This window comes from Euprymna scolopes, chromosome 4 (assembly GCF_053919585.1).
Source record: "Euprymna scolopes isolate OS-2025 chromosome 4, ASM5391958v1, whole genome shotgun sequence".
Lineage (NCBI taxonomy): Eukaryota > Metazoa > Mollusca > Cephalopoda > Sepiida > Sepiolidae > Euprymna > Euprymna scolopes.
The window spans coordinates 88,718,229-88,732,798 of record NC_136485.1 but is presented as its reverse complement, the minus strand read 5'-3'; positions in this window follow the sequence as shown (position 1 = coordinate 88,732,798).

Below are 14,570 nucleotides of genomic sequence, written 5' to 3'. Positions count from 1 at the left end.
ACGTGCTAGAAAGCTGTGCAATGTCTATTTGATAAACTCTGACTTTCATAAATTGATCGTATGTGACAAAAGTGCATGGACTGTATATAATAGATTGACGGTCAAGAGTCAGAGTAAATTTACCACCACTTCCTCCTTGCTCTGTCAAGTCTCCCAGTTTGTCATTGTATAAACAGACTTACAAAGAAAAATGATTGTTATTATTAGCCATGATTTGAGTCGAAAAATAAAAGTTCAAATAGAAAATGGACAAAAATTAGCATATGAAATAATCAAAATGATTAAGACCTAAAATTGATCAATGACAGAAATGCGTGTTTTGTTAACAGCATGGTTCAGGCATTTACCCCTTCCCTTGTTGTTTGACATCATTAAAAGCACTCCAAACATTGAGTTGCCAATTCAGCAATTAAAAAGATTACTTGTTCCTGACAATCACAGTTTTGCTGATCTTTGAGGATCAATCGGAGGTGTTTTTAATAATGCTCAACAAGAATATGTCATTGCATTTTAGGAATGTTTGATAGACAATTTCTCTAACAGTGCCAAACAATTATTCAATTTTGAAGAAAGTAAAACACTGAAATGTGTTAAAATACATGAGGAGCACAACCAAAAACTAAAAGATAGTGAATGCTGGCTGTTGATTCATAATTGTGCCAACTTATTAAATTCCACTTAAAATGTTTCTTCAACACCATCCTACTGATGGTCGGCAGCAATTTAAAAGTTTGCTTCAAACAGACTCTTCAGTGGTCAAATATTTTACCAAACGTCAACAAAATACTGAACACTTGGAAAAAGTCACTAGAACTTCTCCTAATGCAATGAACTATTTGTGTTCAAATAAAGAGAGAAAATCTGATTGAGTGTAAATGAAATATTCTTTTTAATTCTTCCTTTTTATAGTTTTATATTATTCTATAGTTTTGGGTAAAATGATTTTCCGGTTGTTGAATATTTTTCTGTGAGGCAGTATTTTTTCCCAAGAAAATTATATATATATATATATATATATATATATATATATATATATATATATATATATATATATATATAGGGAGAGAGAATAAAGAACGCTGAAATAAGAACAATATATAGATTAGTAGTAACTACGTCTCTTACAAAGCGGACACAATTATTGCTAACCTACGTGTGTCATTTTGTAAAACAATAGAAGTATTTCAGAGCGTGTAATACGTAATCGGTAATATGCTCACATTTATGGATTACCTTGCATTCTAAATGGAAGTACAATATTCAATTCATATTATTTTCCTACGATTAAAACATGTGTAAGAATTGGAGACGTTTTGTTTCTTGACTAGATTGAATTTTTGAAACGAGATTATTGCTATTTTTTAAGCCATATATACTGGTGAAATTATTCGCCAGAGTTTATACTCGGATCATAATTGTACATGCGATTTTTCCTTGAATATTTTCCATTATTACAGAGGTTGACTCTCTTTTGCTGGTTATAATCGGTTGTAGCATTTTATTTACTTGTATAGTATTATTATTGACTGATATATATATATATATATATATATATATATATATATATATATATAAATGCATTAATACATGCATACATATGCTAGAAAAATAATTGGCCTGTTTTGCAGAAAGAAATCACAAATGATCAGCTCTTATTGTCATACATCTGTTTCCACTTGTCACAGCTTTCTCAAATTGTTCCAATTTCCGTTCATCTCTTTCGTTATCTTTATTCCTCTCAGATTCATCCTATTTATCTACATCTACTTCATTTTTATTATATTCATCTTGATTTCTGTCATGGGCATTTCCTTTATCTTCAACTTGTTAATCTAAATTCGTCTTTTTTATTTTCATATTTTTCGTTTTCATGTTTTTCTCGCGTTTTTTCACCTTCATCTCCTTCATCCCTTTCTCCTTCATCTCCTTATTATTTTCCTAATGCATCTTTTTCTTTCTTTCTTCTCTCTTTCTTTCTTTCTTCTTCTCCTTCTCCTCCTCTCCCTCCTCTTCTTCTTCTTCTTCTTCTTCTTCTCTTATTTGCAATTTCATTTCTTTCTTCAGTTTATAGAAATATTTGATCTGTTTCTATTACGTCAAATGCATCACCATTTTAATTTCCTGTTTATTATTTTTTCTTTCTTTCTGTTTTACTTTTGTTCAAAGCTCCACGATTTGTTTTCCCGGTTTTCATCTTTTTGCTTTTTTTAATTTTATATCTATTTTCTTCTTTATTTCCTTTTCTTTTCTTTATTTTATGAAACTAACGTATATTCTCTTTTGCCTTCGATTTTTTCTTCCAATTTCCATTTTTCGTCCTACTCTTATCTGTTCCGTTTTGTTTACACAACCAAATACTTTTCATCTTTATTTTCTTCTATTTATCTCCCTTTGTATTTCCAGCAACACAGTTTGTCTAAGACGATGAAAACTAAGTATTTCTATGAATGCAATCTCTCACTAATCAACAGAAGACATCATTAACCCCCGTCGCTACCCATATCTCATCTTGTCCCTGAAATCTTCAACTAATCTCATCTTCCCACTCTCTCCCAAACTCTTTTCGTGTCCAGTTCGAACTTTAGGCACACAACGCAAACTATGTTTATCGTTGCACATTATCCAAAGAGTGTTTGTTCTGCTAATAACCATACTAGGCTGATATGTTTTTTTTCTGTCCACGACAAGTCACGCCTTTTAAGTTGCTTACGTTTATGCCCCATCTCGCAAGGAATTCACCGGTCTCAAATGTTTGTAAACAGAAGACCAAAGATGGCAGAAATTATTTTATTTTCTGTTAAAATAGAAGTAACATTACTATTGTTTCCTAGTTATTAGCATTTGATAGTTTGTACCTCTTGAAAACATCATCGACTTCGATAAAATCTCATTTTATAAAAGTTTCTCTGATTTGCAATCAGATTCACAAAATGCATTTTCTTTCAGATATAGCATTTTCTTGTTTACATGTTTCTGATTTTTTTACTCTGAGTATTGTCGATCCTAGTAATATCAGTTGTCATCTGCTTTGCCTCATAGTCCGTGAACATGTAAATATCTCATTTGAACCCATTTTGCTTTTATGAATAAGATTAAGTAAAAAAGTGCCATCCATTTCTTTAAATTTGAACTAAATTTTGTTCTCCAAATAGCGAATAGAAATTGGATTTTTGTTTTACTCTTTGCATCCTCCTAACTCTCATTTCACCGTTTAATCCTCATTTTACATTAGCATGCTTCTAACAAATAGTAAAGAACTATAGTTTCATGAGTCTGTTGTAGTTATGCGTAGATTATATGTCGAAATGTTCATCCTATTATAATATTCATCATGATTCAACTGTCGAACTCTTCATCTAACTAATATTATACTCGCGTGGTTTTAACTAGATAACTAGTGATTTTTTAGTAAGAACTATTAAACTGAAACATCCTAAATCAACTTTTGTAGATTGCGCCATACATTTAAGAATCTCGTTTGATAAAAACATATCATCTATAATATAAATCTCACCTATTTGTTTTAATGTATGTATGTATGTATGTCTCTATGCATGTATCTCTGCCTAAAACTTTCGATATGCGACAGATTTTCACGAGATCGATATCATTTTGAAGCTCGGCATCTCGGACGGCAACTATCGAAAAATTGGCCCAAAACATTAATTCCTTCACCCTCAACTGGGCAGTTTTTTATAAGGAGAGGTCGATTATTTGCGAGACATTTTTGCAAGTCATCGTATCGGTTGAGTTGATGGAGTAGCGGTAAGACGTCAGATGTTTCTTCACTTTCTTTTCCGCCTTCGCGTCACGGGTTCGAGCCTGCCTGCCTACTACCACTTTTATCTGCTTAACACACACCTCCAAACACCCGGGCATTTCCGGGTACCCAGGCTAGTCTTTAATAAATACATGATGGAAATCAATTGAAAACAACCTACTTTAGAATCAACTGTCCATGAATTTTATTTTTTAATGAAAAAACATACCAACAAAATTATTCATGAAATATATGTAATATGTTTATAACGCGGAACGAGAGTATTTAATAATTATTTGTTGAGTGTGAAATCCCTACAATATCACAAAGAAAAACCGTAGAAGGTCGAAGAATACAAAAACTGAACTAGTTTTTATAATAAAAAAGGATAAAACGAAAACTATCTGCAACAGTAAAAAAGTGTACATTACCCACACACTCTCAATTCGTTGACGCCAAAAGTAATTAGTAACAAATCACGATAAGAAATTTTTGTAAAGGTTTTGCAAACAAATTTATTTTTTATCTATAATTTTTTTCATTGTTAGTCTGAAAATATATAGCTTTTAAGATAGGATAAGAAAGTAAGATTTATATCAATGTATCGACCGTTCATGAAGACAAGCTAACGCGTGACTAAAGATCGTATTTTAGCAAGACGTCCGAGATTAGCACAGATTGAGCTTTGACTAATCGATTTCATGGAACGTAAACAGGCTTTGCATTCAATACTTTGTATAATCGTATCTTATGGCTAAGTAAAATGAGTTTGATGTTGGGTAATTGCAAACATGTACGTTAACAATTATAATAAGGCATACAACGCTCGTTTCTTTTAGTATTTTTACGTTTCTTATATAAAGCTAATCTTACTATATTAAAACATACACATGCACACGATCTTTATTTGTTTATTCTTCATCGTGTTTTTATTTTGTTAGTTATTTGTATTTTGTTTATACGTTTATATAAATAGTTTTTATTACGGAACTTTTAACTTTGTTGTGTTATTTTGATTTTTGTATTATTTTTATTTGCTTATTTCATTCCTTTATACGGTGTTTACTGTTGACATTATTTACTTTTATATTTCTATCTCGTTCGGGAGATCGCTCTTTCCAACGATGCCGAGTTGGTGCGTGTACGATGCGCATGAGAAAAGTTTTAAACGGACATATGAACATATATACACACTCACACACTTACATACAGACGTTTACGAATTATACAATAAATCAATCATCAGAGTTTACTTAGCACAACCGGCGTTTGGTATCTTTTAGAGCAATTGCACATTCCGAAAGAAAGTGCCTTTGACTTGATCTTTTTGCTTCAAAACGAAATCAAATATCGCCTGTACTTGCAATTGCTGTTTTCTTTATTGCAATAGGCATGCTTCTTTGAGAGATACTTTAAAAGGAGATACGTCTAATTTAAATGCTAGATTTATTTTAATTTTTAAGTGTTTTCCAAAAAGTTATGCTTTTGTACTTTGTTTCGAATTCCTTTTTATGGTTTGCTTAAGCTAGTTTCAATGAATTTAGAAAAGTTATATGAATAAAACAAAATACTATTTCTTCTCATACATTCTTTTTTCAAATACATCTTTCACAGGAAACCTTGGTTTTTGCTGCAAATAAGAAAAATAAAGATTTGTGTATTGATATTGCTAACGTATCGTATTTATAATATAAATATTTATATATATATTCTGCAACATGATTTTCTTAATATAGATGATGTTTACAAAACTGGCGATTTCAACACTAATTTTATACATAACTGTGTAAGAACTTTTAAATAACAGTAAAATACTTTGCTATTTAATTTCCGTCTTTTAATAACAACTTTGAACTTTACATAACTACACAGAGAAATGTTTAAGTATGTAGATGTGGATTTATATGTGTGTATTATGCACATATTTTATGATATATGTATATTATGCAAAAATCGTTTCTACTTCATTCTCATAGGACATATTCAGGTAAAATTAAAAGATCAGGGTTTATTCTTCGGTCAACTGGTATGAAAGACTACAGGAAATGGTACTTCATAACCCTTTGATAAATAGGAAACAGTACGAGTCGAGACACAAGGGAAAATGATGTAACCCTAGGAATGATGTGGTGCTAACCTATATATCGATTAAGTAGCTAATGAAAATGGAACCTTTGATTTTCCTTCGACTATGGTCGACCACTTTACATTAATACATACAGGACACTTCTGTTAAAGAAATAATTTTAAGATTGTAATTAGCATGATGAAAATGGTAAAAGAATAAAATAAATATTAATGCACATTTTTATAAGAGAAGAAAGTGAGAGAAAATGAGCGGAGAGTGCCAGTGATAAGAGAGAGAAAGAGAGAGAGGGGCCAGACAGGGAGGGAGGGAGAGAGAGAGGGGAGTGAGGGGATATATAATTGTAAATAGCGGAGATTTAAAGGGGAGATAATAAATCAAATCAAACCAGGAAGAGAAAGTGTCATGAAGGCAGCCAAGCCAACGATATCAACTAAGTAAGTTTGTTAGGATAATGTGGCTGCTTGGAGCAGCGAAAACCGACTTTAAGTGGGAATCTGGCACTGATAATTGCCGTTGTAACGGCCAAAGAATGTCAATGGACGCATAAAAGCCGCTAATCATCAGTTTCAAGTCTCCTCGTGAAGGGAGGGAGAGGGCACGGATAGATAGGGTCTTAATCGGAAATGTTAAAGGTCAACGAACCAGGAAAATATAGAGTAAGCAACACACGTAAGGTTCATAAGTTAGAATTAATATTAAAAACAAAAAGAAATGGAAGAAAAAAAGAAATATTTATTAAAATACGTTTCCATCTCTAAACAAAATACTTAATGTCTATTATATCATCGGTGTGGAGATGTCTCTCACGGAGGACAATGGATACCATCTTATGAAAAGAAATTTGCGAGATATCTTTTGCAAGAAATTGTTAAGGTTTTCTTAAATGTATGATGGAACGTCATGTGAGTATAAACTGAAAACGCTTTATTATTTCGGAGTCTAGTGTTAGATTATATATTATTCAACTACGTAATGCAATATCTATTTTCTTAGCCTGTAGTTGCATCATATTGAATTATCGTTAGACACTTTTCAATTTCACTCTTATATAAAGAATTCCAGATAACGTGTAAATGAGCTAATAATTCAGCAGCAACTACTTTGATTTGGAAAAAGACCTTCTTTTGTGACTGAAATTAAATATGCAAGTTATACATTTTTTAATCAATAACATCTTCCGATGTAAATCATACTTTAATCTACGCATTTCTGTTAAAACAATTTACTTAGATTTAAACTATTTTAATAAAATGCCGTATTTTTTATTCGCTCTGAAATTTCTTTGAAATATTTACAATTATGTAAAATTTACCTACAGATATTAATATAATTTCAGTTTGCTTCAATGAAATCTGTGAACATCGCCAGTGAAAGTCAATACTTTGAACTGATCATCAGGATTTGAGAACATGTAAAGATTCAGCTAAAAATGCCCGCAGCATTCTGTAAAACAGAGAACTTAAAACCTTTGCTTCAGCCTTATAAATGAGAAAATATGCCTGCAGGGATTTCATGGAAAATATGAGTCAGGCAATTTAATATATTTTGGCCAAACAAAGACATGCACATATTGTCAACATTGGTTGCGTTAGACGTTTTACAATGTACAACTATGGAAACCTAGAAGGTGACAGAATTATGAATCTAAAGGTAAACAAAAACAACTACGTAAAAAAAATAAAAATAAAAATCATCCGCCCCGCCCCCAATATTCATAAGTTCTTCATTCTACTTGGTTAGTTTGTATGGGAAATTTCCTTTACTTTCTCTTTCTTTCTGTCTTCCTCTTGATCTCTGAAATTTTTACTGTCCTTTTACTTTCCCGTTTCAAGAAATATTAAATTAACTTTTCATTTCTGACGTTGTCTAACATTGTCTTTTAATTGCCATTTTTGTTTCGCCCATTGTCACATCTTATTTTACTTCTTCTTACGTATTTTTCTAAACGAATGTACTTTCTTTGAAAACTAATTCAATGAAAGACTGGTTTAAACAAATAGGACAATCGATGTTTATATGTAATCCATTAGATATCTTCTGAAAATGTTGACAGTATGCAACAAATAATTCGTTTGATCATTAAATGTAGAAAATAACCAACATATGACTAAAACATAAGTCTCTTAAAATAGAAACATTTTCTACGTATTATAGAAAGATTGTCACAAGGATTCTGATTATTTGACACTAAGATGATAAAAAATAATAAACCTAGGTTGGCCAATTTTGATGAAATATTTATTTCTAAATGTTTTTACCAAAGGTAATTAAATGAACGAACGATATAAATATAGTTTAATAAAGTGTTAGATTTATTTAAAGAAACAGCCTCACCAAATCATATATATTCGTTATAAATAGGTTATTGAAAGTTTAAGTTGTATGGAACTACTTATTAGACTGCTAAGAAAAAGCACATATTTTCATTAAACTAGAAACAACCCCAATATGTAGTCTAGGAATTATTTTAATCAAATGTTTCGAAAAATAAATATTTATATGTAAATAAATCTGTACACATATCTGGATAAAACAGATAAAATTCACAAAAATAATGTGCAAACTTTGAAAGACATATTCGTTAGAGCAAAGTTTAAATGCATGACTGCTAGAGATGTGAAAAATATAAAGAAACACTGAATTTCATTTCAGGAAAACGAATATAGTTGAAGATAGAGAAGTATGTCGATCAAAAATGTATGTAAAACTAATTAGTTGCACATCGCAACGTGTTCCTACCGAGAAAAGTATTTTTTCGGTCTTGATATCTGGGAAAAATAAATGTGTCAGCTATTGTGTCCATTAACAGTCACTGGTAATAATTATTTTATTTAGTTTGCAGTTAAATCATCAGGATGATTGTATGAAATTACATTATAATATACGATTTAATATAAAAATAAAGATTTAATTTAATATAGAATCCTTTTGAAGAGAGTTTATTTGTTTAAACAAGAAAGGGCAGTGAAAATATTAATTTTTGCTTTTCTGACGATAAATAAACCAAAAACTATGTTCGTTATATATAATTCTTTTATTCTATTATTCTGGTAATTGCGATTAACAAACGATACGATTTGTCAAATATATAAATTATATCTGGAATCTAGAATCGAGCAATAATCAGGGGATTAATCAGCATTAATTTATATATACTATATTACTTCCGTGATTTATTTTTCCTTATATTTCTAACACTCATTTATTTTCTTCTTTTGTTCTATTTCTCTTGATCACTCTGTTGCGAATCTTATTAGGCGATTTAAAGATAAAAACACTCCGTTAATACAGCTGATAAAAGCAAATAATCGTAGTTTGATTGAAAGTTGATCACTTGAATTCCATGTGGTATAAGGTTTTTGGTTTATCTATTCTTCTATTCTATGACCTTTTTGATCATTTTCTCTACTACTATTTGTTTTCGCCTAAACTATCTTATATTTAGAGGATATATCTTAAGCTAGGTATTTCATACATTGCGAAACATCTTATATTTAAATATTACAGGTATGTCGTACTGCATATAGTTACCTGAGTATAAAGATGTTGGCGTTTTTGTGTTTTTCTTGTTAGTGTACACATGAGCGGCGTAAGTGATGAAGATATTTCTACAGTAGAAGTTAACCATATTCAATCGGACACGGATTTTGAACATTCATAAAGCTAAGCTTGAATTTGCTCATCTTTTTCAGACACATACGGTAAGGTTACGTTTACTGCCAGTCAGCAAACTCTATTTCTGTTAAAGTTGAATTATAGTTTTTAGGCTTTGCTACTCAACTAGCGAATCTCATGCATTGATCTTGCCTGAGCAAAAAAAAAAAAATATAACAATAGTTCCACATCTAAACTAAGTATTTGTAATCGAATGCTTAACCATTAAATATTACTTATTGTGTTTTTTAATTATTAAATATATACACAATAGTAACAGATATTTAAACATTTGTATTACTTCCTGAAAAGCATCAACTCAGCAACATACATATGTAGTAATGTTTTCTGTAGTTTTACATTTAGGAAAGGCATTGTAAGTAATTGCATTAATATACAAACACTTTCTAATAGAATAGATTGATTTTGTGAATTAAAATGCTTTCCTAAAAAAAATTCTAAGAGAATGGGGTTTACATTAAAATATTAAGCGAATGTCGTATAAAGAAATAAGATTATGGTTGAAATAATATGTAAAATATATACAAATTAAATGCATAACTAAAAATGACAATTCATATTATTACGCAACAAATAACGAACATTCTCCATAGGGAGGATCCATGTAAACAAAATATTCTTTCCAAGTATGATTTAGATTTTGATTTTATGGAGTAATTCACTAAAAATGCTGATTATTTTTTGACAAGTAAAAAATTGTATCTAAGTTTAATTTTACGTGCACAAAATAATAAACTTCTATGAATAACTTATTTTATAAAAAACTGAAATTTCTGAAGCTACTTTTAAATAAATTCTTTTTGTAAATAATATATTATAGATACATACTGAAATGCATTCTAGCTAATGCTATTTAATGTCGAAGCTTAGTTCTACGTAGTAATGTCGAAAATCAAGTTCGAAATTAAGTGAGGATGATTCACCCCACAATCGCCACAAAGCAGTGTTGCTACTTTTCTCATAGAAAGTGCTCGATTTTGTTTTTCTTTTGTTAGACATCCAAATCAAGAACTCATCTCTCTATCACAACAGCATTGATCTTTACTTTCAACCTCTATCTGTCTTGTACCAGGCAGAATTTCCATGAATAAACCTTCTTTAAAAAGGTTACGTGCAACATATTACTGCATGACTGCTTTTTGCTAATTAGAACATGGCCGTCTTCAAATCCAATGTCAACAAACTTCATGTCATGGACCCTAACACACAAGCAATCAAACGCAGTTCATAACATTGATTAATGTTACTTCTCCAATTACGTTCCCCGTCATTTACAATGTATTAACCTTTATCCCTTAGACTTAGTAAATAATTAAAATACGATCGCAAAACTCATTACGTACATCATAAATATATCAGACACATTAAGTAGACAAAAGAACTTACACGTGCAAACTTATTTGCTCAACTAATTTGTTTAACGGCGATTATCAATGATACTTTAATGGCGCATTCCTGTAAAATTTAAGCAGATCATTTGAAGATTGTTTTTATTTGGAACATTTCTTGCTTCAATGACAAAATACCATATTACTTCGACTGATCTATGTTGTCTTGTATAGATAAGAATAGAACGTATGCAATATCATTTTTATTGAACACTAGCAGTTCAGTCCGGCTTTGCTCGGGCCTTATATACTGTTCATAACTTGCCCTACATGTGAATACAGTTTACGTAAGGTTTCAAATGTTTAGATCAAAATTTGTCTGAGTAATTTCGTAGAGACCGCAGAAGTCATTTTTTAAACTTTGACCTCAATTTTGGCACCTTAACAATTATTATGTAAGTCTCAAATCAAAATACAAAGTTTTACCCATGTCCAAGTTACCTACATCTAAAATTTCAAGTCTTTAAACCCAAAATTGACGGAATAATTTGGTAGAATCTGCAAAGTTCAACTCTTTCAACTTTGTACCTTTTGGCAGCCAAATTTTCACCCCAAAACTGATTAAAATGCTTGCCACATGTTTGAATACCCGTTATGTATAAATTTCAAATGTTAAGACCCAAAATTGGCTGAGTAGTTTGCTTTCCCAAATCTCAATACTTCTTATGTTAATTTTCGAGTCTTAGACTTATTTGGCAGGGAAATGTATACACACACACACACATACACACATTTTCACTTCTATAGATATATAGATTTTGCAAACTTATTTATTAACAACCACTCAGGTTTACTAACGGAAATGTAAATGAAACAAAGAAATAGTAAATTGGCAAGAATTACATTCACTTTGAATGTGATTTACCTCACGTTTATATATATATATATATATATATATATATATATATATATATATATATATATATATATATAGATTGATTTTGTGAATTAAAATGCTTTCCTAAATAAAAATTCTAAGAGAATCGGGTTTACATTAAAATATTAAGCGAATATCGTATAAAGAAATAAGATTATGGTTGAAATAATATGCAAAATACATACAAATTAAATGCATAAATAAAAATGTATATATATATATATATATACAAATGTATATATATATATATATATACATACAGAGAGAGAGATAGAGAGAGACAGACAGAGACAGAGAGAGAAAGAGATAGATAGATAGATAGATATACAGGATTCCCTCCAAAAGTAATTAACCGATCATCACAAAGTTTAGAACACAACTTCTTGGTTAAGGGTGAATAATATGGGTTATATTTTGTTTTGCATGATACACAGGTTTTGTATATAGAAATCCTGCTTGAAAATTTAGACATCTCCAATTTTAGTGCTATTTTAATAATATCAGACATCAATTAATAAAACTCTACTATTATAGAAAAGTAAATTTGTCGATGTGAGTTCGTTACATTTGAACTCTAAAATTAATGGGCCGATTTTGGAGAAATTTCACATTAAGATGTTTTATGTATCTGAGAGTGTTCTCACGTAGGTTTAATATCGGAACGAGTCGGATAAGTATTGAACAAAGATAATCGAAAAGACATCCGATTAAAAAGATTGTTTGATTTTGATCAATGTTAACACTTTTATTCAACCTAACATGGCAATTGCATTTGAAAAGTTTTATCACCGCACAAGCGGAAAGGTCCATCCTATAAAATCAACTGTAGATACTTTCATAAGACAGAGTTGCATTCGAAATAAATGTTTCATTTTGAAGGTACAATTGAACCATAATACTTGACTTTTGGACGTTTAACTTTCATAATTTCATAAAAGCAGGTTCTTTGTGAAGAAAATCGAAGTGAATGTTTCTTTTTAAGACACAATTGAACCATGATACTTGACTTTTGCATTTTAAACTTAAAATGAGGTCATTATTTACAGATAATTTTATAAAATGAACAATAGATTCTCCACAGTGCAATGTAGACTACAATGTATTGTAGATTAAGTTACTGCAGAGGGACATGAAAAGTTTTCTCTCGGTATACTGCGGGGTGTGTGTTTCTAACTAGGGCAGTTAATCAATCGATTTGATTAAAAAGTGGTCTATTTCACCGATTTCGATGACAATAAAAGTATGGGATGATGGAAAATTTGTTGATACTCATTTAATCCCTGATAACGCCGGATCTCCTACTAGTATTTTCTAAATCTTATAAAAGTGAAATATTTCGGCGTTAAGTATTGCTCGATCGTAAAATACCCTTAAATATGGTATTTTAATGAATACAGATATCGTATTTATTATTAAATCCATTTTCAATCGATTATTATTATAATTATTGTACTTAATATATCGATTAGATTTCAAAAGTATAAAAATCAGCTAGAATAAAAACTAAAACATATAGCACCCAGCCTTAGTCGTTACAGCTTGAGTTATCATCATATATGGATATGAAATAGTTAAAAATAAACTATAGCGTTCAAATTTGTATTTGCGCATGCGTATAAGACCAATTTAAATCCACTTATGCCTGCCAAGTTCCAATTTCTTTTTCAATGTTCACTCCTTAGCAGCTAGTTTTACCGATTGAAATACAAAAAAGAACGGTCCACAAAAAATGCAATCATTTTATCCGCCTCGCGCTTCTCTGCAATATTACATTTCGGGGGAGATGTCGTTTGAAAATATTGTAACAGACAGACAGACACACAGATATATTGACTTTTATGAATTAGATTATGAATTTAGAGAAATTTGGATATCATTCTACCAATAGTTTCGCGGCTAAAAAGGTTACAATTGCTGTCTGCAATCTTTGTATCAGCCAGATTTTTTGTATCTCCAAAATTTCTTGTTTTAAAATTTAAGTTGCAACATATTTAAAAGTCATGTTCTAATTACTTTGAAATGGATAATTTTATTAGACAACAACCTTTTTCTAAGTTTAGTTTTTTTTACCGACTAAACTAATTGCAGTAATTTGTTTTTTTTATCTTTTACTTTTGCTACTTACACTTTTCTACGTGAAAAATGTTTCTACGTTTATCATTAGCATGGTTAATAATGTTCTTTTCAATTGTTTTGAATTTATTACATCTCATCAAGTTTATCGTTATTTAAAAATTATTTACTGCAACGCACTTATTTGTAACAAACAGCAATAGTAATACTCAAAATTAGAAAGTATTTATATTATTTTGCCCAACATGCAAATATGTTGGTAAGTTGTTAATTATTTTACGTCAGTAAAAATATATTATAAAAAAATAATATTTTTTGACTCATGTTCACCCCTTACAAAGCTTATTGCCACTTGGATGTAAGGGGGTACTATTTTGGGCCATGTCTAGGAAAGATTAACAAGATATTTGTTTATGTTACATGAAAACTTCTGTATATCAGTACAGCCAGGGAAACAGGCAGCATGGAGAGAATTCCAAAGTCTAGCTGTTCGAGGGAAGAAACTATTAGAATAGAAATCTTTCTGACATTTAGGGACAACAACAGTGAAGGGGGTGAGATCTTATTGCTAAGCGGGTTTGTCGAGGATATGAACGTCGAGGTGAAACGAGTTCATCAGAACACATTCCATTAAAATATTTGTAAAACAGGCACAGTGATGCAACATTGCGGCGATGGGACAGAGGCTGGAGCATAGTTGATAAAGTG